The sequence below is a fragment of the Rhinoderma darwinii genome, chromosome 7 (assembly GCF_050947455.1).
Source record: "Rhinoderma darwinii isolate aRhiDar2 chromosome 7, aRhiDar2.hap1, whole genome shotgun sequence".
NCBI lineage: Eukaryota > Metazoa > Chordata > Amphibia > Anura > Rhinodermatidae > Rhinoderma > Rhinoderma darwinii.
Window position 1 is genome coordinate 137,705,912 of NC_134693.1, and position 21,599 is coordinate 137,727,510.

The 21,599-nt window shown below is 41.4% G+C and overlaps 2 long non-coding RNA genes across 2 annotated transcripts in view; one reads left to right on the top strand and one right to left on the bottom strand.

The window, feature by feature from the left end:
* Window positions 1-4,473: 4,473 nt before the first annotated feature.
* Window positions 4,474-8,743, top strand: LOC142657399 (uncharacterized). The gene is made up of 3 exons (XR_012849923.1): window positions 4,474-4,544; window positions 4,761-4,828; window positions 7,355-8,743. It is a non-coding gene; the product is annotated as an uncharacterized LOC142657399 (long non-coding RNA).
* Window positions 8,744-19,976: 11,233 nt separating this feature from the next.
* LOC142657400 (uncharacterized) overlaps window positions 19,977-21,599 on the bottom strand; it is a 78,983-nt gene continuing 77,360 nt past the window's right edge. Inside the window, exon 3 of the long non-coding RNA XR_012849924.1 lies at window positions 19,977-20,683. This is a non-coding gene — a long non-coding RNA (uncharacterized LOC142657400). The remainder of the gene's footprint in view (window positions 20,684-21,599) is intronic.

Below are 21,599 nucleotides of genomic sequence, written 5' to 3' on the forward strand. Positions count from 1 at the left end.
GCATCAATGCCGCACAGAATCTGCGTTGCAGATTCTGCAGCGGATCTGCACAAAATGTGCAGAAAATTGATGCGGACTGGCCGCTGCGGACTGCAGGAAAAGTGCTTCTCTTCTCCCTATTCAGTGCAGGATAGAGAGAAGGGACAGCACTTTCCCTAGTGAAAGTCAAAGAAATTCATACTTACCGCCCGTTGTCTTGGTGACGCGTCCCTCTTTCGGCATCCGGCCCGACCTCCCTGGATGACGCACCAGTCCATGTGACCGCTGCAGCCTGTGCTTGGCCTGTGATTGGCTGCAGCCGTCACTTACACTGAAACGTCATCCTGGGAGGCCGGACTGGAGACAGACGCAGGGAGTTCTCGGTAAGTATGAACTTATATTTTTTTTTTACAGATACATGTATATTGAGATCGGTAGTCACTGTCCCGGGTGCAGAAACAGTTACTGCCGATCGCTTAACTCTTTCAGCACCCTGGACAGTGACTATTTACTGACGTCTCCTAGCAACGCTCCCGTCATTACGGGAGCCCCATTGACTTCCTCAGTCTGGCTGTAGACCTAGAAATACATAGGTCCAGCCAGAATGAAGAAATGTCATGGTAGTAAAAACAATACGCTCCGCAGCACACATAAGATCTGCGGACTTCATTGCGGAATTTTGACTCTCCATTGAAGTCAATGGAGAAATTCCGCCATGAGTCCGCAACCAGTCCGCCACTGCTCCGCAACAGACAGAGCATGCTGCGGACACCAAATTCCGCTCCGCAGCCTATGCTCCGCAGCGGAATTGTACGCATCGTGTAAACGAACACTGCTAAATTAAAGTGAAAGTCAATGGAGAAACGGCTCCGCTGCGGATTAACGCTGCGGAGTGTCCGCAGCGGAATTTAAGTGAAATTCCGCCATGTGTGAACCCGCCCTAATACTGCCCCCTATATACAAGAATATAACTACTATAATACTGCCCATATATACAAGAATATATCTACTATAATACTGCCCCCTATATACAAGAATATAACTACTATAATACTGCTCCTATATATAAGAATATAACTACCATAATACTGCTCCTATATACAAGAATATAACTACTATAATACTGCCTCCTATATACAAGAATATAACTACTATAATACTGCCCTCTATATAAAAGAATATAACTACCATAATACTGCCCCCTATATACAAGGATATAACTACTATAATACTGCCTCCTATATACAAGAATATAACTACCATATTACTGCTCCTATATACAAGAATATAACTACTATAATACTGCCTCCTATATACAAGAATATAACTACTATAATACTGCTCCCTATATACAAGAATATAAATACTATAATACTGCCCCCTATAGACAAGAATATAACTACTATAATACTGCCCCTATATACAAGAATATAACTACTATAATACTGCTCCCTATATACAAGAATATAACTACTATAATACTGCCTCCTATATACAAGAATATAACTACTATAATATTGCCCCTATATACAAGACTATAACTACTATAATACTGCCCTGTATACAAGAATATAACTACTATAATACTGCTCCTATATACAAGAATATAACTACTATAATACTGCCCTATATACAAGAATAGAACTACTATAATATTGCCCCTATATACAAGAATATAACTACTATAATACTGCCCTATATACAAGAATATAACTACTATAATATTGCCCCTATATACAAGAATATAAATACTATAATACTGCCCCCTATATACAAGAATATATCTACTATAATACTGCTCCTATATACAAGAATATAACTACTATAATACTGCTCCCTATATACAAGAATATAACTACTATAATACTGCCCCTATATACAAGAATATAACTACTATAATACTGCCCCCTATATACAAGAATAGAACTACTATAATATTGCCCCTATATACAAGAATATAACTACTATAATACTGCCCATATATACAAGAATATAACTACTATAATACTGCTCCTATATACAAGAATATAACTACTATAATACTGCTCCTATATACAAGAATATAACTACTATAATACTGCCCTATATACAAGAATATAACTACTATAATATTGCCCCTATATACAAGAATATAAATACTATAATACTGCTCCCTATATACAAGAATATAACTACTATAATACTGCCCCCTATGGACAACCAAATTGACTTCTCCCTCCTTAATTTAAATCTGTCTGTTAAGGTTTATGTTCATCTTGGCAAAAAAAAGTATTGTTTCAAAGCATCTAATATAACAACGGAAACAACTTTTTGTACATACAGCTCCTATGCAAAGCTATGTGTCACCATGGTTACAGACTACAAACAAACTGATTCTGTCGTCATGTGGTACTCCTCCTCTCCTTTGATTTGAATACCTACAGACAGTAGAAGAGGAGCAGACCACACACTGGGTTTCTTTCTAGTCTGTAACCATGGAGACATACTGTAGGTCTGCATAGGAGCTGTATACGTTAAAAAAAGTGGAATATTTTTTTTATCAGGACTATTTACAAAGTTGCTACATTTTTTATTTTAGATACTTTGGAGGAATAGGAAAACTGGTTGCAGAATTATATATACCCTTGAAGAATCAGAAAAAAGTCACAGAAAAAAACAAAAAAGTAGAAAAAACCCCATTGCTCATGTTAGTTTTTTTTGTTTTTGTTACCAGTATTAACCCTTTCACACAGAGAATTATTTTTGGAGCTCAGACATTATCACGACTAATTCATTTATAATAGGAGATCTATATGTAGCCGCTGCAGACGTGTCGCTCATGCCCATTGTTTACAAGGCTGTCAATCAAAGATTACTCAGCGACCTTTTAATCTCCCCCCTCAACCTTGCAATTGCGGCTGCAGCGCTCCGAGCTCGGCGCCGGGTTCATTTGAACATTTTTCAAATGTGCTTATCCGACAATGACTGAGGAATAAAGGAGTTTATGATTGATCTGAAACCCATTTGTTACATGGGCACTCAGCCTTACCCCTCCCGCCCTCATTCCCCTGCAGGGCACCTTTGAATTAATGACTGTGTTTGGTTTCTAATACCCGCACTCAGATGGACGATCCCTTTCATTTTTTACTTGGAATAAAATATTGGCAAATATATACATACATCAGCAGATCCCTAGGAAGCCATTTTTGCTTGTCTGTAGCTGGATGGGAAGCGGGACAGGCCGCTGTATTGTTCTGTAACATTTTTACTGCTCCTTTGGGGAATCAGAGGATTCATATATCATAAACACGACACAAATCCCGGCTAACATATTGCAGTCACTCCGATGGGAAGGGTGTACTAAAGAGAGAATATATAGAGGGACATGAAATAATGGAGTTGTTACTGCGGAGCTGCCACTTCTCACCTGCCGGAATATTCACAAAGACTTTGTGCTGAGCGAGCGGAGACGCTTCACAGTGATACATTGTTGCAAATCTGGGTAAAGTGGGAGGGGATAGAACACTCTGTAGCCAGATCATTAAATAAATATGACATGGGTGGAAAGATAAGGCTGTGTTCACACGCAGAAACAAAAACGGCTGTAAAATACGGAGTTGTTTCAAGGGAAAGCAGCCTCTGATTTTCAGCCAATTTTTAAGCATCAAACGTTTTTTGATGCGTTTTTTGCGCCCATTTTTAGAGCTGTTTGGGTATGTTCACACGGCCTATTTACGGACGTAATTCGGGCGTTTTTGCCCCGAATTACGTCTGAAAATAGCGCCTCAATAGCGCTGACAAACATCTGCCCATTGAAAGCAATGGGCAGACGTTTGTCTGTTCACACGAGGCGTATATTTACGCGCCGCTGTCAAATGACGGCGCGTAAATAGACGCCCGCGTAGAAGAAGTGACCTGTCACTTCTTTGGCCGTAATTGGAGCCGCTATTCATTGACTCCAATGAATAGCAGCGCTAATTACGGCCGTAATTGACGCGGCGTTCAAGCGCCTGCACATGCCGGTACGGCTGAAATTACGGGGATGTTTTCAGGCTGAAACATCCCCGTAATTTCAGCCGTTACGGACCCCCGCCGTGTGAACATACCCTTTTTCTATTGAGACAATGAAAAACGGCTCAAGAAGTGACATGCACTACTTTTTAGGGCCTGTTCACACGGAGTTTTTTTACACGTTTTTTGACGCGGAAAACGCGTCGGAAAACGCGCCAAAAACGACCCAAAATGACTCCCATTGATTTCAATGGGAGACGGAGGCGTTTTTTTACCGCGAGTAAAAAAAACGCCTCGCGGCAAAAAGAAGGGACATGACCCTTCTTGATGCGGTTTCCGCGTCCAAAACCGCATTGAAAGCAATGGGGACACGTCAAAAAACACCTCGAACTAGTGAGGTGTTTTCTGACGAGTATATTGCCGAGAGTTTTGGAGGAGTTTCTTGCAGGAGTCGTCTCCTGCTGCTAGTCCAGCCCAGAAAGGGGCTGTCATTTCCTGTCTGCTCGTGGAGGCTGAAAAACATCGTGGACAGAACTCAGGGATACAGAAAACCGAAGTCCTGCATCCAAATACAAGTAAGTGCACTTGCTCCTATGTTCCATACATGCTATACATGTATGGAGCTGTGCATTTTTTTTTTTCGAATTTTTTTTTTAATTTTTTTTTCTGATTTTTTTTTTAGATTTTTTTTTTAGATTTTTTTTTTCTATTTTTTTATTTTTAATTTTTTAATTTTGTTATGCAGTTGTTCATGTATGTCATCTCTTTTTTATTTTTTTTTAACATTTCAGGAACAGAAATGACGACAGCAGAGGTGTACCACCGAATGGACATTGATGTTGGGAAATTGATTCAAGAAGTAAGTATACTTTTTTTTTTTTAATGTGGGCCTGTTCACATCAGCGTGGTTTCCGCTGAGGGGTTCCGTCGGTGCTTTCAGTCAGGGGAACCCCTCAACGGAAAGGCAAGTGTGAAGTGGTGACAGATCCGTTGCTAATTGTTTCTGTTTGTCCCCGTTGTGCAAAGGGTTCTGTCGTTTCGACTGAACCAATACCGCAGTGTAGGGAATCCCATTAGCAACGGATCCATCAGCATTGAAGTCAATGATGATGCAAACAGAAAACAATGTTTTTTTTAATGTGGGCCTGTTCACATCAGCGTGGTTTCTGCTCAGGGGTTCCGTCGGTGCTTTCAGTCAGGGGAACCCCTCAACGGAAAGGCAAGTGTGAAGTAAGTTCCGTTTGCATCACCATTCATTTCAATGGTGACAGATCCGTTGACAGAAGGCTGTCAGGCTGGGTTCACACGACCATGTTACGTCCGTAATGTACGGAACGTATTTCAGCCGGAAGACCCGGACCGAACACAGTGCAGGGAGCCGGGCTCCTAGCATCATAGTTATGTACGACGCTAGGAGTCCCTGCCTCGCTGCAGGACAACTGTCCCGTACTGTAATCATGATTACAGTACGGGACAGTAGTTCCACGCAGAGGCAGGGACTCCTAGTGTCGTACATCACTATGATGCTAGGAGCCCGGCTCCCTGCACTGTCTTCGGTCCGGGTCTTCCGGCCGAAATACGTTCCGTACATTATGGACGTAACATGGTTGTGTGAACCCAGCCTCATGCGTGTGAAAACCTCGGCAAAAACAGCCTGAAAAACCGCCTGGAAAACCGCCTCAAAAACCACGTCAAAAACCACGTCAAAAACCACGTCAAAAACCACATCAAACATGAAAACCTCCAGGGTCAGTTTTTACAGGAGGAATTTACAGGGCCTTTTTTTAAGCGCCGTTTTTTCAAACGGCCGCGTAAAAAAACTCCCCATTTGAACGAAACGCAGTTTTCCCATTAAAATCAATAGGCAGATGTTTGTAGGCGTTCAACTTCGGTATTTTCAGCCGTTTTTCAGGGCATTTACGGCCCGAAAGAACTGCTGAAAATAAGCAATCGAAAAACGGCTATAAAATACGGAGCTGTTTTCAAGGGAAAACAGCCCCTGATATTCAGCCGTTTTTCGGGGCTTTTAAACTTGGTAGCCAATCAGATCAATTATATCACATCAGCAGGAGAGGAGTGTGTTGATCTTGCAAGGACCAGTGACCTGATTATGAGAACAGGGACAGAGCTGTTTTACATGGTGTGAGGAGGACAATAGGGACGAGTTAGAAGACAAAGAATGAAAATTAGATAATGGGGGATATATGGCCTTGAGCATCACAGAGTATTTTAGGAGTGAGCTCATGTGATGATGTGACATTGGCAGTGTCATGATGTAAGGAGGGGAATAGAGATAAGTAGGTGGTCACCTGCTTTCAGCTAAGATTAAGGAAGGAGCAGGGTCTATCAAAAGAAATACAGAGTATTTCAGGAAATAAAAAATGCATTGTCCAATAATTATAAATAATAATTAATAATAATAATAATAATAATCTTAATAATTATAATAAATAATAATTATAATAAACAATGTTGCACATGACAGGAGTAATGTCAAGAAAAAATATCAGTTGTTGTAGTGAAAAAATGAAGGGTCCCCGATAGCACAGAGTATTTCAGGAGAGGAGTGTGCTGATTTTGCAGGGACCAGTGACCTGATTATGTTTATGAGGACAGATCTACTGCTCCATAGTAAACTTCCAGCCAACCAGTGTCATCCTCAGGGCTGTAGGGGCTTTGTCAGGAAGGGCTCACCATGAACTGAGAGTGATAGGCAGAGAAGGCAGTTGCCTATGGCGCTATTAAGAGGAGGGGGCTCAATTAACTTTTTTTTTTGTTTGTTTTTTTAAAGCGTTGTTCTGTATAAATAAGAACACTAGGGACAGGTACGGAAAGGGGACAACTAAAAGAACGATTGTCCATCTGACAACTACAAAGCCGAATTTCAGGGACTGAGGCGCATTCTGAAACCACTGCCTTGGACACCAACAGAGCCCTTATAACCAAGAGTGCACGAGTCTAAAAACAGCACCACACCTGTCCATAGGTAGTGTCTGGTATTGCAGGTCAGCTCCATTTAAGTGAATTGGGCTGAGCTGCAATACCACACGCAACATGTGGACAGGTGTGGCGCTGGAAGAACGCAGCCCTCTTTACGAGCGCTAACCTCACGACTCCCATAACTTTCAGATTTGCAAATAGAATCCTATATCAAAATAAGTGTCGTATGAACATCTTTAATTTCTTTGAAGGTTTAAGGAGTTCCTGACTTTCTTATTGTTGTTCACCGCGTTCTATTCTACCAGAAAAAGTGCTAATTAATTCCTCTGTCTTCTTCGTTTTCGGGCTCGGTAGTCGCTGGCCTGCTTGTGCCGCCTGTCTTTGTTTGTTTGGCGCTAATCTGCATACAAATACTTCACGGCTGTTATCTTATTTCCTACAACAGGCCCGCAGGATGATTAGAACGGGCAGGTACAAAGAGCTTTCAAAGACTTCCCAAAAACTTCAAACAGCTCCCGGCGCCTGAGGAATGAAAGGGAAGCTCAAAAGAAGGTCTGCGGCGCTGGATGGTGATATTTCTGCCGCTCCCTCTTCCAGCTGCCGCTTGGATTAATTATGGATGTCTTTGCTTCTTTTTTTAACGCTTTCAGTCTGCTCGCGGAAGATAAAATAGACTTGAAAAGTCGCTTTCTGAAGCCAGGATTGGCGGAGCGCTCCTTTTTTTTTTCTCCCCCCGGTTGTTGGCTGAATCTCTTTGTTGTATAATTTCCTGATCAAGGTATAATGTATAAGCCCCGGTCTTCTAGATTATTCTTCTACCTGTAGGAAACTTTCAGAAAAGTTTGACTTAGGCCTGATTCACACGAGCGTGTCCGTTTTGCACGCCTAAAAATAAGCAGTGTTTCTCCCTATATTTGCCCAAGGTATCTAGAATTTTTTTGTTTGTTTTTTGCTCAAGCTGTTCATAAATATTAGAATTTTTTTTTATCCTGTTAATTTTTGACAATTCACTTAAAGTAGGGCTTCCGTTTTTAAGAGGGTTTCCGTTGAAGTTTAACGGATCCGTTAAAAACGGAAGCCCAACGCTGATGTGAACAGGCCCTTATTTCTACAGACTTGAGGTGTGACCTGAAGCTCCTGGGCCCCAATGCAAAATCTATAACGGGGCCCCTACCTACCATCATTTATAATACTGGTGTCTTCTTATGCGGCTGAGGGGCTTTTAGGCCCCCTCAGGATACAGGGCCCGGGTGCAACTGCTACCTCTGCACCCCCTATAGCGACACCCCTGTCTTCTAACTTTCCCTGCCTGTTTCATGTTTGCTTATATCTTACTTGGGTGATTTATACCAGGCACTGTAAAGTCATCTATGGAAAAACTGACTGCACCTGGAATTATAGGAGCTCAGCTAAGCTGTTAGGGGTGTGTCTGAACACAAGCTTGTTGACTGTTTCCAAAATCAAGCACAAGAATAGTGAGTGCAGCTCTGAAGTATAATACAGGATGTAACTCAGGATCAGTACAGGATAAGTAATGTAATGTATGCACACAGTGACTCCACCAGCAGAATAGTGAGTGCAGCTCTGGAGTATAATACAGGATGTAACTCAGGATCAGTACAGGATAAGTAATGTAATGTATGCACACAGTGACTCCACCAGCAGAATAGTGAGTGCAGCTCTGGAGCATAATACAGGATGTAACTCAGGATCAGTACAGGATAAGTAATGTAATGTATGTACACAGTGACTCCACCAGCAGAATAGTGAGTGCAGCTCTGGAGTATAATACAGGATGTAACTCAGGATCAGTACAGGATAAGTAATGTAATGTATGTACACAGTGACTCCACCAGCAGAATAGTGAGTGCAGCTCTGGAGTATAATACAGGATGTAACTCAGGATCAGTACAGGATAAGTAATGTAATGTATGTACACAGTGACTCCACCAGCAGAATAGTGAGTGCAGCTCTGGAGTATAATACAGGATGTAACTCAGGTTTAAAAATAAATAGTACAAACCACTCACAATGCACTCAGGCACTATATATATATATATATATATATATATATATATATATATATAGTGTTTGTTAGGTACATTTGGCTCTGTGTCTGTCAGGCAGCATGATCGCACAGTGTACATTGTATTTTTGTGTTAATAAGGTACAAGCCTAATAACAAGTTTGTGTCCTGGAGAGAAGTCGTGTTCTCCCTGGAGAGAGGCAGAATATCGCTCTGTCTTTTGATCTTTTATGCAGATTCTCGCCACTATTAAGGGCTAATTTGCTTGGAAAGTGTCGCCATGAAGGGAGCGCTGGTCTGATTAGAAACAAGACAACTCCAGTACATTGAAGTAATTGTGTCTTTTCCAGCTTTATCAAGGGAGATTAGCCCTTTGGTCAGAGCAGAGAACGGAAAGACAAAGGAACGCATCAAAGATGCAAAAATATTCTTTAATTTAAACTGATCGATCTTCTTCTTCAATCCACAAAGGCAAAGTAGTGGGGACAAAATCAGTACAATGATTGTTGTATAGTGAAAAGTTCTGTAACCTTCTAATATACTTTGTATTTCAATATATCACCATGTTCAAAATCTATGCTTGCTGTAAGTGAATGGAAACATTCAGGATCATAACCGTAACCAAAGGGACCAAGCAAAAACTGGAATGGGACCCGCTCCATCACGGCCACTATCAGCATCAAGTGAGTCCAGATAATGTAACGGTCATGATTATTAGGGTTTTCACTCCATCCCTTGGGTATTTGCACACAACGTCTGTCTCCTCCGTTATAATTTACAGTGATCATTAACTGCCCCTCAACTTGGAGGCTCCTCGAATAGTAAAGGGCAACCCCTCTCACTTTACAGATGCCGCAATCCTGGTACACTGGTAGATTTGCTAAATTTTTACTTTCAGAGGGTGGAAACCTGACCTTGTAATTCTCACATAGCTGAGGATTTGTTACAATTAGTAAACTGTTATTTCTGCCTTGTCCCCTTGTTTCACACCTTTCCCCACTTTTGTGGCAGTAGGGTCCATCATTTCAGGGACCCTCCTCAAAATTCTGCTACAAATTTTAGAATTTGTGCTCAGACATATGTGACAAGTCCTCATGACAACACTTCCTGTTCTGCTGGTCCCCTGTTATCCAAACTAATGTCAGTTATGCTTGTGTATGTGTAGACATTGATGTTAATAGTCATTTAAAGGGGATCTGTCACCTCTCCTGACATGTCTATAATAGTAAATAATTGTATTCCCCATGTAATAATAATTCTGGAACATATTTTCTAAGAACTCTGCGTTGTGCTGTCCCTCTGTTATTCCTTCTAGAAGTTTAGGAATAAATTGACAACTGGGTGTTACCATTCCTCTTGTCAAAGGGGCGTGTCCCTAAAGTCTCACTCTGTCATCACTGATTGGACATTGTCAGTCAGTGTAGGGACACACCCCCAACTGCTAACGCCCAGTTGTCAATTTATTCATAAATTTAAAGGAGGAATAACAGAGGAACGGCACAACGTAGAGTTCTAAGAAAAGATGCTCCAGAATTGTAATTTCACAGGGTAATACAATTATTTACTAAAACGGACAGGTCAGGGGATGTGGCAGGTCCTTTTTAAATTCACAATATGTCCCTAAAACAACACTAAACTGACGCAATACAGATCAGGAAGGGTTGTCATGAGGAACTAACAGTAGCACAACTGTAGGCTCAGTACATTAATCATCAAGCATTTATATTGCTATTTTCATGTAGACTGTAGTTCCTTTTGGCAGGTCTCCTTTAAACAGGTTGTCTGATAACCCATTTTCATACATCCTATTCTGAGTCAATAAAAGGCGGGGTCCTCTGTTCAGGGTCCTAATCTCTTGTGCAGAGTGGAGAGCGGTTACATAGAGCGTCTCTCTCTCTGGAGGACCCGTCCTGTATTACACAGACAACACATTGATATGAATGGACACTGTGTAATGCTTAATTTCCCCTGCGGTGGCACTGCAGGGAAATTGAACACCTACTGCCAGGTCTCCTCACAGATCACAGCTGATCACTGGGGGTCTCAGCAGGGGGACACTTTATGATCAACTTATTCTCAAGAGATCCTTCTAACAAGTATGGATTATCCAAAGCGGAGAACCCCTTTAAGTCGATCTTATGTTTTCACAATTATTATTAAAAGTTTATTTCTGCTTCACTTAATTGTCATGTTTTTAGCTGAATATTTTGTATGTTGGAAGCGGCGGCCACAGCCTCGCGTTTAGGATCGGGGAATAAAGCATTGTGCGTACTTATTTTTGATCACTGTAATTTCTGCACAACAGCGGTTACGGGTCGGACTATGTACTTGTTTCTGCTCGAAATGAAGCTCAATTGCTGTGGTCGAGATTTATATCAAGATAACAAACTCTGTGCCAGGAAACCGCGGTCATAATGTATTAGGACTTCCTTAAGCAGGTTATACGCAGGACGATCCGGACGCTGTTAACCCCTTCCATACAGTACTACTTCACCACCAAAGCTCTACATCTCGGTACATTTGTAATTTCCTTGTAATTACAATTCTGGGATTTGAAACAATAATAATGTCAGATTTTGGAATTTTTAAAGGAACACCAGGCAAAACTGATACATTATGTTATTAGTAGTGTATGGCCTGAGTGGGCGGAGCATGACACAGGGAATTTTTCTTTGACGTTCCTCGAATCCCTGTGTCATGCTCCGCCCCCTTAGTCCCTACATTTGGCACCAACAGTTTTGTCCAGAGTGTTCTTTTAAGGGCTATGTAAACCTTCGAAGACTTTTGTATTATAGTGGTTAATTCAACTTTGTAATTGTTTATTATTAAAAAAAATAATAATCCTGGATTCATGGAAGATGTATCATGCGCTAAAAGCGAATCCGTCAGGTCAGTGAGACTGACGACTTCGGTGACAGCGGGTCCTGCTTCTCTCTGACACGCAGTAGCCACCTGTTATCGATCACATCTAAGTTATGAACTTCCAGAGACACACAGGACCCGCTGACACTGAACCCGTCAGTCCCGCTGACCTGACGGATTCGGGTTTCAGCGCAAGATACAGCTGCCCTGTATACAGCATAGAGCATACACAGTAGCTGTATATCAAAATGTAAAACTTTGCAAAGTTGCATTAAACACTATAAGGGTCAGTTCACACGTTGCGTAAATATGGCAAATTTTCTGCAACGGCATTAGTTGCAGTTAATCCGTAGCAAATACAGTAGCAGCAAAGTGGATGAGATAAAATAAATCTCACCCACACGCTGCGTAAATACGGAGCAGAAAAAACGCTCAGAAATTGATCTGCGGTGCGGAATTTTATTCCGCAGCGTGTCAATTGTATTTGCGTAAACGCTGCTGATTTGTTGCGGGTTTTCCCCATTGAATTCAATGGGGCGGTAAAACCCGCAACAAATAGCAGTTGTTGCATTTCTTGCCGAGGGTTCGCAGCAAAAACCCAACTCAGAAAAAAAAAAATCTTATACTTACCCAGGAGTCTGTTTCTTCCTCCAGGCCAACCTCCTGGAATAATTTTTCATGCCATGTGACCGCTGCAGCCAATTACAGCCTGTAGCGGTGGTCACATGGGATGAAACATCATCCCAGGAGGCCGTCCTGGATGACGTCAGAAGGCCGGCCTCCTGGGATGGCACTTCATCCCATGTGACCACCGCTGCAGCGAATCACAGGCTGTAGCGGTCTCCTGCGATGAAATGTCTACAGCTGACATTCCGGGCGAAGAACTGCACCACAGTTTTGTGCGGTTTTTCGCCCAGAATTCCCTGCGGTGCACAGGGCGGATACACTGCGTGCTATTACACAGCATATCCGCCCCGTGTGAACTCAGCCTAATACAAGAAACATTAGGACATTATAAACTTTCAGTAGTTCGTAAAATCTGCTAATCTGGCATCTCACTAACCGGAATTATAAGAAAAACGAAAATGTAGTGAATTACGTAGCCCCATAGGATAAGTCAGATGGCGGTAACAGTATATATGATCTATGACTGCGCCTATAATGGAAGCAGTGAGACAATATTAGATATATTTCTATACATCCAGCGGCCATTGGTTTGATCCGTTCCTCTGTATCACATCCCTCTCCCCGTGACTCTGCTCCTTATCGCGGGACATCAGCTGTCATTTAATATACAGCTATTCCGCTATCTCGCTATGTATCTATAGCGCTCGTCTCACCTTCATTTTCTTCGTCCTCCCGCGCTCACATAAAGCGCCATCTCCTCTGGATGTGTCGGAGTCTCTATATGTCACTGTTTATCGCTGTCTGGTGACACATCTTTATTGTCTGTTGCTGCTTATACTTCTATCTCGGTGGTAATAAACATATGTACGTCCCGCCAGGGTTTACGCTCATCTCACATCTCCTCCACAGAGAATCCACATTTTGCTTCGATGAGTCACAGGATCATTTCTGAATTGGACGCCTTTTATAATTTGAGAATCTTTAATGGTGAACACATGTATAGAAGATGGAAACGTCTAATTCTTACATACAGTGAATCAGTTTTGCCTGGAGCGTTCTTTTAAGCAGAGCTCAGCTGGTAGGTCACATGTCTGACAGAGGGGTGGGGCTTATCTGCTGTCTGTTTCCAAGGGTGACCAGCGGAACTTATGAAAGTCGCTATAGATATGATGGAGAAATCAACTTGAAACGATTCTTCCATAGTAGCAGCACTAATGGTTGTTATGGGACCTGACGGGAGGGCGTCCTATCTGATTCCCCTCTCCACATGCATTACAATGTTAGAAAAGGACGAGGAACCAGCCACGGAGTCCTCTAACTGAATAAGTCACTGTCCCCCTGAAATACTCTGTTCAACTGAAGAAGCCTACTCCATCCACTATGTAACTCTTAGGCTGGGTTCACACACCCTATTTACGGACGTAATTCGGGCGTTTTAGCCCCGAATTACGGTCGAAAATACGGCTCCAAAGCGGCAGCAAATATCTGCCCATTCATTTGAATGGGTCTTACGCTGTTCTGTGCCGACGGTCATTTTTTTTACGCACCGCTGTCAAAAGACGGCGCGTAAAAAAGACGCCCACGTCAAAGAAGTGCCTGTCACTGATTTAGAAGGTTTTTTGTAGTAATTCCCCTTTAATAAACTCCCCTCCAGTTGTTGCATTTCTCTCCCTCCTTCTCTCTCCAGTTTAAAGCTCCCCTCCCCCCCTCGCCCTCTTTTTGCCTCCGCTCCTCTAGTAATAACAATATTCTGAACCTGTCATTGTTCCCTCTCCTTTGATCTTTGCAGAAAGCGTAATAATCTTTTACTTTTTTTATACAACATTTATTCTTCAGTACAATTTTAATAACTTCTATTTACATACTCGCACATCGTTCCATTGCCGGGGATTTTTCAATTAAGCTTCAGGTGCAGACGTCACGTAACCAGATCTGAGAGCGAATAACACGGAGGAATCATTGGTGCCACTGCCAATTGGGGCCCGGTAATCCTACGTCCTTGTTTATTGGGATATGCAAATGAATGGGAGTGGCTTAGAGAAAAAAAATCAAAGGATTCGATCACAATGATCACAGTATTGCTCCTATAGACGGTGACAACCAGACTCTCATCATTGAATAGTGGTATAATCTTACTTATCAGCATATATGTATAATTCATAGAGGTCTCCAAAAAATATTTCATGATGTTACAGGGGTTGTCCAGTTTTGAAAACCCATTTTCATACCCCCTATTGGGGAATTCAGAGTTAATAGAAGGGGTCCCCTGTTCAGGATCCTCATTTCTTGACCAGAGTGGAGAGCGGTTACATAGAGCGTCTCTGGAGGACCTGTCCTGTCCTGTATTACACCGACAACACATTGATATGAATGGACATTGTGTAATGCTTCATTTCTCCTGTGGTGGCGCTGCAGGGAAACTGAACACTTACTGACAGGTTTCATCACAGATCACAACTGATCACTGGGGACTTTGTGATCAGATTATTGTCAAGGGACACTTCTAACAAGTAGGGCTTGTCTAAAGTTGAGAACCCGTTTAAGGGTATGTTCACACGGCAGCCTCCGTTACGGCTGAAATTACGGAGCTGTTTTCAGGAGAAACCAGGTCCGTAATTTCAGACGTAATGGCATGTGCAGGCGTTTTTCGCTGCGTCCAATACGGACGTAATTGGAGCTGTTTTTCCATGGAGTCAATGGAAAACGGCTCCAATTACGTCTCAAGAAATGATTCTGATTACGTTGATACCTAATTTATACCGTTTTTTTGACGACTCTTTGATCACTTTAGCGCCTAGGTGACCAAAAAGTGATTCTGGTGTTGTAGTTTGGTTTGTTTTGTTTAGGGCGTTCACCGTGCGGGTTAAATAATGTTATATTGTAATAGTTCGAACTTTTACAGACGCAGTGATAATAATTTTGTTTATTTTTTACATGACTAGATTAAAAAATTGTAATATTCTTTTATTGTTATTTCACTGTTGAAAATTTCATGCAACTTTTTCTTACATTTTTTACTAGTTGAATCAGTGATTGTCAGCTGTTCCTGGCCGTTGGAGCGAGGTGTCAGTTGTAATACACAGCTGACACTTGCAGCATATGGAGCGGGCTGAGCACGTGAGCCTGCTCCATACTTCAGCCCCCGCACGTCATGGCACAGTTACATCATGGTGCATTAAGGGGCTAAAATTGGATGAATTATCAAATGGTTGTTACATATGAAAAGTGCCAAATTGGGGGGAAAAAGTGGTCAATCCCTCCTGGTTTCCCAACGATTAGTGTCCCGCTGCTGAAAATCCCATCGATTAGTTTTGATCTGTGGTGGAACCTGGCAGTAAGTGTTTATTTCCCCTGCAGCACCACCGCAGGAGAGATGAAGTATTACACAGTGCCCATTAAAATCAATGGGCTGTTCATGTAATGCAATAATATTTTGGATCTTCCAGTGAGATGTTCTTTGTGACTCATTGCTTTAGTAATTTATGAGGGTCCTGAACATAGGACCTCCATCTATTATAGACTTTCAACAACCCTAAAATAACATTGTTTTAAATGTTCTGTTTACGTACCTAGATTTGTAGCGTCAATCAGCTCCGGTCTTAAAAACACCCATCTCCACGCATCCTGGTTTGCGGACGTCATTTGTTCTTAGTTTATTGATACGCGGCATTGTCATGATATTGATTTAACTCTCAATGCTGCCGCCTCCACGCTGTATAGGATTCCTCTTTGATTTTTCTTACCTGACTATAGTCGAGAATAAAGAAAAATTCTTCCATATAAGCATTGTACTCAGAGAAGCGGAGACTGAGGGTCACCATTGACGACCATTGTCGCAGGGTAGACAAAAGCTTCTTCATTGTTGGTCTGAATACACATAGTGTAACAATAATTTCTCCAATCGAAGCTCCCCCAACATATTCTATAGGGTAACGGTCTCCCACCTGTGGCTCTCAAACAGTTACAAAACGACAAATTCAAGGATAACTCTATAGACTCTGGCTATTTTATGTTGCCTAGCAACAGCCACTCAGCTTCCTAGGTGACCACTTATTGGGTACATGTAGCTATGTGTACTGAAGTGGTCACAGGAAGTTCTATTTGCTGTATAGTAGAATACCTCTAAATGCTACACAGACTTGTTTGAGTTCCTTCCCACAGTCAACTGGATGTATTGGAGGATTGACCAAGAAATTAAGAATAGATGGATTGTAAATTAGGTGCTATCTGACTACTGAGGGGGGGACTTGGGGGAGACATTGTGTAGCAAATGGAGATGGAAATACATCATATGATAAAGTGAATGGGAGTGATGTGAGTAATAGGGTAAATCTGGGAAATCCCATTCACCAGTTTAGGTGTATCCTCTGAATGCAGACTGCAATCACGTCAGCCATCCGAGACTTCCGAATCGTCAATCTGACAAATGATGATCCCTATGGGAGATGTCATGGACGGCATATTGGCTTTGAAGCAGCTTTTCCCCCCGAAACAGTTGAATAGAATTAAACCGAAAATTAAGTTGAAAATTTTGGGATTTTAGGGGGAACGTCAGCGGCCACATAGGAATTATCCTCACTCCATTCCTGTAATACTATGACTCAATTATAACATCCTGACAGCCAGCGCCTCACCGACTCCCACTACTGTCAGATCATAACTTTTTTCTTTGGTTCTCTCTAAATTTCATCTGATAGAATAATTTATGTATTAGCTTGAAAATGTGCGTGGCGTTTAAGTCCCAGCTGTGTTCATTCCAAATTACAGACACCATTCATATTCATGCTCAAAGAAGACAAATGAGAACTGTCAGGAGCGTTCTCCTACCACTTCTGGGGTCTGTGGAGCCCCCCCCCCCCCCCATTCAAGAAAAACTGCTACATTTGGTATAGAGTGATGTGACAATACAGGGTGCAGAGGTGGCAGACACACATGAGCCCCGGGGTCCAAGGGACCCTCTGCCACATTCAAGTACAGCAAGTGTGATGACATGTCCTGATAATTGTGGAAATACTACAGCAATACTAGAAGATAGATAGATAGATAGATAGATAGATAGATAGATAGATAGATAGATAGATAGATAGATAGATAGATAGATAGATAGATAGATAGATATGAGATAGATAGATAGATAGATAGATAGATAGATAGATAGATAGATAGATAGATAGATAGATAGATAGATATGAGATAGATAGATAGATAGATAGATAGATAGATAGATAGATAGATAGATAGATAGATAGATATGAGATAGATAGATAGATAGATAGATAGATAGATAGATAGATAGATAGATAGATAGATAGATAGATAGATAGATAGATAGATAGAGATAGATATGAGATAGATAGATAGATGATAGATAGATAGATAGATAGATAGATAGATAGATAGATAGATAGATAGATAGATAGATAGAGATAGATATGAGATAGATAGATAGATAGATAGAGATAGATATGAGATAGATAGATAGATAGATAGATAGATAGATAGATAGATAGATAGATAGATAGATAGATAGATAGATAGATAGATAGATAGATAGGAGATAGATAGATAGATAGATAGATAGATAGATAGATAGATAGATAGATAGATAGATAGATTCTACCTCAGTGGTATAAAAAATTACAGTTGCCCCAAATGCACCAGATGGTATTATAATTAAGAATTCAGAGGGGAAAAGGTAACTCAGGAAAGATGCCGGAAGAAATGAGTAAATCTGTTTGAGCGGCAGGAAGCAGAGTGGAAAGTCGACAACCTCGGCACCTGTCATCAGACAAATGTATTTTCAACCATTCACATCAATGATCATATGCTCGCTATTCAGTATAACTTGTATCCGTAGATCTACGTGGATGATGACTTAGATCCACTCAATGTCCCTATGACAAGGCTGAACTGAAAGGTTACAGGACAGGAAGTGTTGTCATAGGGACACTAAAGCAGGGGAGCTGCAGGTTTCAGGTATGTCACGGCAGTCAGTGATCGCTCCTTACTGGAATAAAGCCGTTATGTTCTCCTTTAAATGTATGTTGCTCAGTGACAGTGCAGCGCTCCTCCTCCTCCTCCTCCTCCTTCGCGCGCGTCTTTTAATTGATGTTTGTTGTCATTTTTCAACATTTTTCTTTCTAGTAGAAGGGGCTTATTTCCATAATTTTACTATGATTAATGTGCCGGGGCTGTATTCCGCATGTTCGTTTAATGGCTGCAATATAAAGGTCAAGACATTTCATTACAGAACTAAAAAAAAAGATCAGGAGAGGGATTTCTGAGGGATCTAAACAGCAGACGAGATTGTAAGGTCCACAGCAAAAACCTCATGTTCCCTCGTCCTCCGCTGTCTCCCATACAGTCGCTATATAGGGTTACATTGGAACGGGTGGTTTCCTACGCTCAGATAAAATAATAATCTGTATCAAAGTAGATGTCTGGTTCAGTAAATCTATTGTCAAATGTCCTAGGGAATTCTGGGTAAAAAAAAGAGGATGTTTTACTGTTCAGGATCCTCATCTTATTGACTACAAAGAGCATCTGTCTCCCTCTGGAGGACCCGGCATGTCTGAGTATTACATTGTTTTCAATGGGATCTCTGTAATACTTCATTTTCCCTGTGGTGGCGCTGCAGGGAAATTGAACACTTGCTGCTTTGTTCCCCCACAGATCACAGCTGATCACCATCATTATCATCATCGGGGAAACCTTCTAACAAAGAGCGATTGACCAATGTGGAGGACCCTTTCATAATTCTTTTTCTATGGGAATATTATGATATCAAATATTGGATTATTGGATCTTATGTACTGTCCAATCACAGTGCAAGATGCCATGACTGCAAGGGTTGTCACCTTCCTGGAAGTTACAGGTTATTGTCCCCAGCAGGATTTCCACAATGGGCAATCCATAATGATTAAGGTCTGGGACATTTGATGCAGTGACAGCACCAGGTGACAATACAAGGGGCTGTACAACTGGATGTAGGTTATGGGAGCAGAAAAAAGGCGGTATAAGTAGCCATAACTTTTGGCAAAGGTAAAAGGTGACCCCATTCTGGACCCGTCAAATTGTCACTGGCTCCGTCAGTGTTATGAATGCACATGACCACCACAGATCTTCTTAGCCCTGTGTATTCTGGTGATGTCACTAAATCTGCTCCAGTCTGTTTCCTGTAGATGATATAAGACTATTGCCGATCAGTAATCTCTGCTCTTCCTGCAGTGGGCTGAAGGTTGCGCACTGCCTGTGACATGCTGCGTGCTGCTGCACAGGGCACAGGCTACTGCCTCTCCTGTGCCTTATACCTACATATTTGATTCTTCATCAACTTTCTCACAATTTGGAATGATCTATATAACTGTAGTTTCTGACAGACGTAATCTGGCCGCACCTCCATATGTGATGTCGGGGCAAGGCTTCATGGGACATGTCGTTACCAGAGCTACCGCCAGTGATTACTACAGTGAAGATGGCAGGCTGAAGTTAAACTATTCTCTGCCGAAAAGTAAGTTAGAGGTTAGGTGAAGTAGTGGGAATGAGGCTCAAAGACGAGGTCGATGTTTTATTTTCTTATTCGATGATGATTGTTATTTTATTATTATTTTGTGTTATGCATTTACTTTAGTTTTATGTATGGGATGATATTCTCATCTAAGTTGTTAATGAACTGACATTGAAAACTGTGCAGCATTTTTTTACTTCCAAGTATCTGCTGCCTGCAAGAGCTGTCCAAGCGGTAACTGCATTATAAATACATCTGTGCTATGTACAAGTCTCTCCGCACAGTGTTGTAGAGACAGTCTCTGAGGTTGTGTAAAAGTGCATGAGTGTAGATAGATAGATAGATAGATAGATAGATAGATAGATAGATAGATAGATAGATAGATAGATAGATAGATAGATAGATAGATAGATAGATAGATCGATATAACGATGTCTCTGACTATAAAGATGTTGTGATGAAAGTTGCTTCACCCCTTTAAGGAAATTGATTGGTTGTTGCAAACAAACAAAACTTCTGCCCCTTGTATTCTATTAGCAGGCCAATGGGTGATTTAGCTATTGGGTCGCATCGATTTCTCCATCCATAGTCCTCAGCAAATTGTTGCCCATTGGGGCTTTGTATTAATACATTCGGAGTCTGGGCCTTTACCCATGAGAAACTCTGTCATCATCCATATCCGATGTAACTTTCTTCACTCAACTTCTCTCTTCACATCTTGACTTTTTTTTCTCCGCCTGGGATTTTATCGGCTTAAAATAAAAATTAAGGCATAAATAAATAAAATATTTATAAAAGAGTCAGTCTGAAGCTCATTAAGAGAATCATCGTTAGGTGCAAAAAAAAGAGACAGATTACTTAATATCTCACAGGTAAGTGCTAGTAATTAGTGTGTAACACTTTGATCATTAATGGGTGCATTCAAATTATCATCAAGAACATCTCCAGCAGCCTCCCCCTCCCCTTCCCCTTCTCCTTCTCACCTTCTGCTTCTCTCACCCCTTGCTCTAGGCTCAAATGTAACTAGATGGTTGTACATTCAAAAAGGTGCAGGGTGGGATTGCTTTCATAATTTTTGTAAAAAAAAAAGCCTCTACTGCCCCCTAGTGACCAAATATAATGATGTTCAGTCTTGTTTGCTGCAAAAAATATTTCACATTTACAGCAAGCTGAACAATTTGAGGGATGCATTGTATCTGAGGAATCAGGTTGCTATGGCATGTAGGAAAATTCTGCTGAATTGTGGCAGAAGTATTTAACCAGTGGTTCACGCACGACACCGTATAGAACAAGAACACCGCTTACTGGCAAAAAGGGTGAAGATTTTACAAATGGCAGAGCCTCTAATTGTCTTGCATTTAGGGATTATTAAAACAGCAGGGTATGCGGAGTACGAGCATGTCATTTACTGATAGGTTAGGGGGGTGGGATGAGTATGATGTTTAATTAGACTGCCAAAAATGTGGGGAGGGGTGACTCTGGGCAGGTATGGGTTAGGCTTAAGCTAACTAGACTAACATATTTGCTCTAAATCTGATCCCATTATTTACCAAGCAATTTACACTCAAGTATTTGGTTTTTTTCTTATGGTATATATTTGTCTCCAGCAGGTGGCGCCATGGGTTATTGCCTGAATAGGGCACACGACCATTGCTTGGGCTAATTACA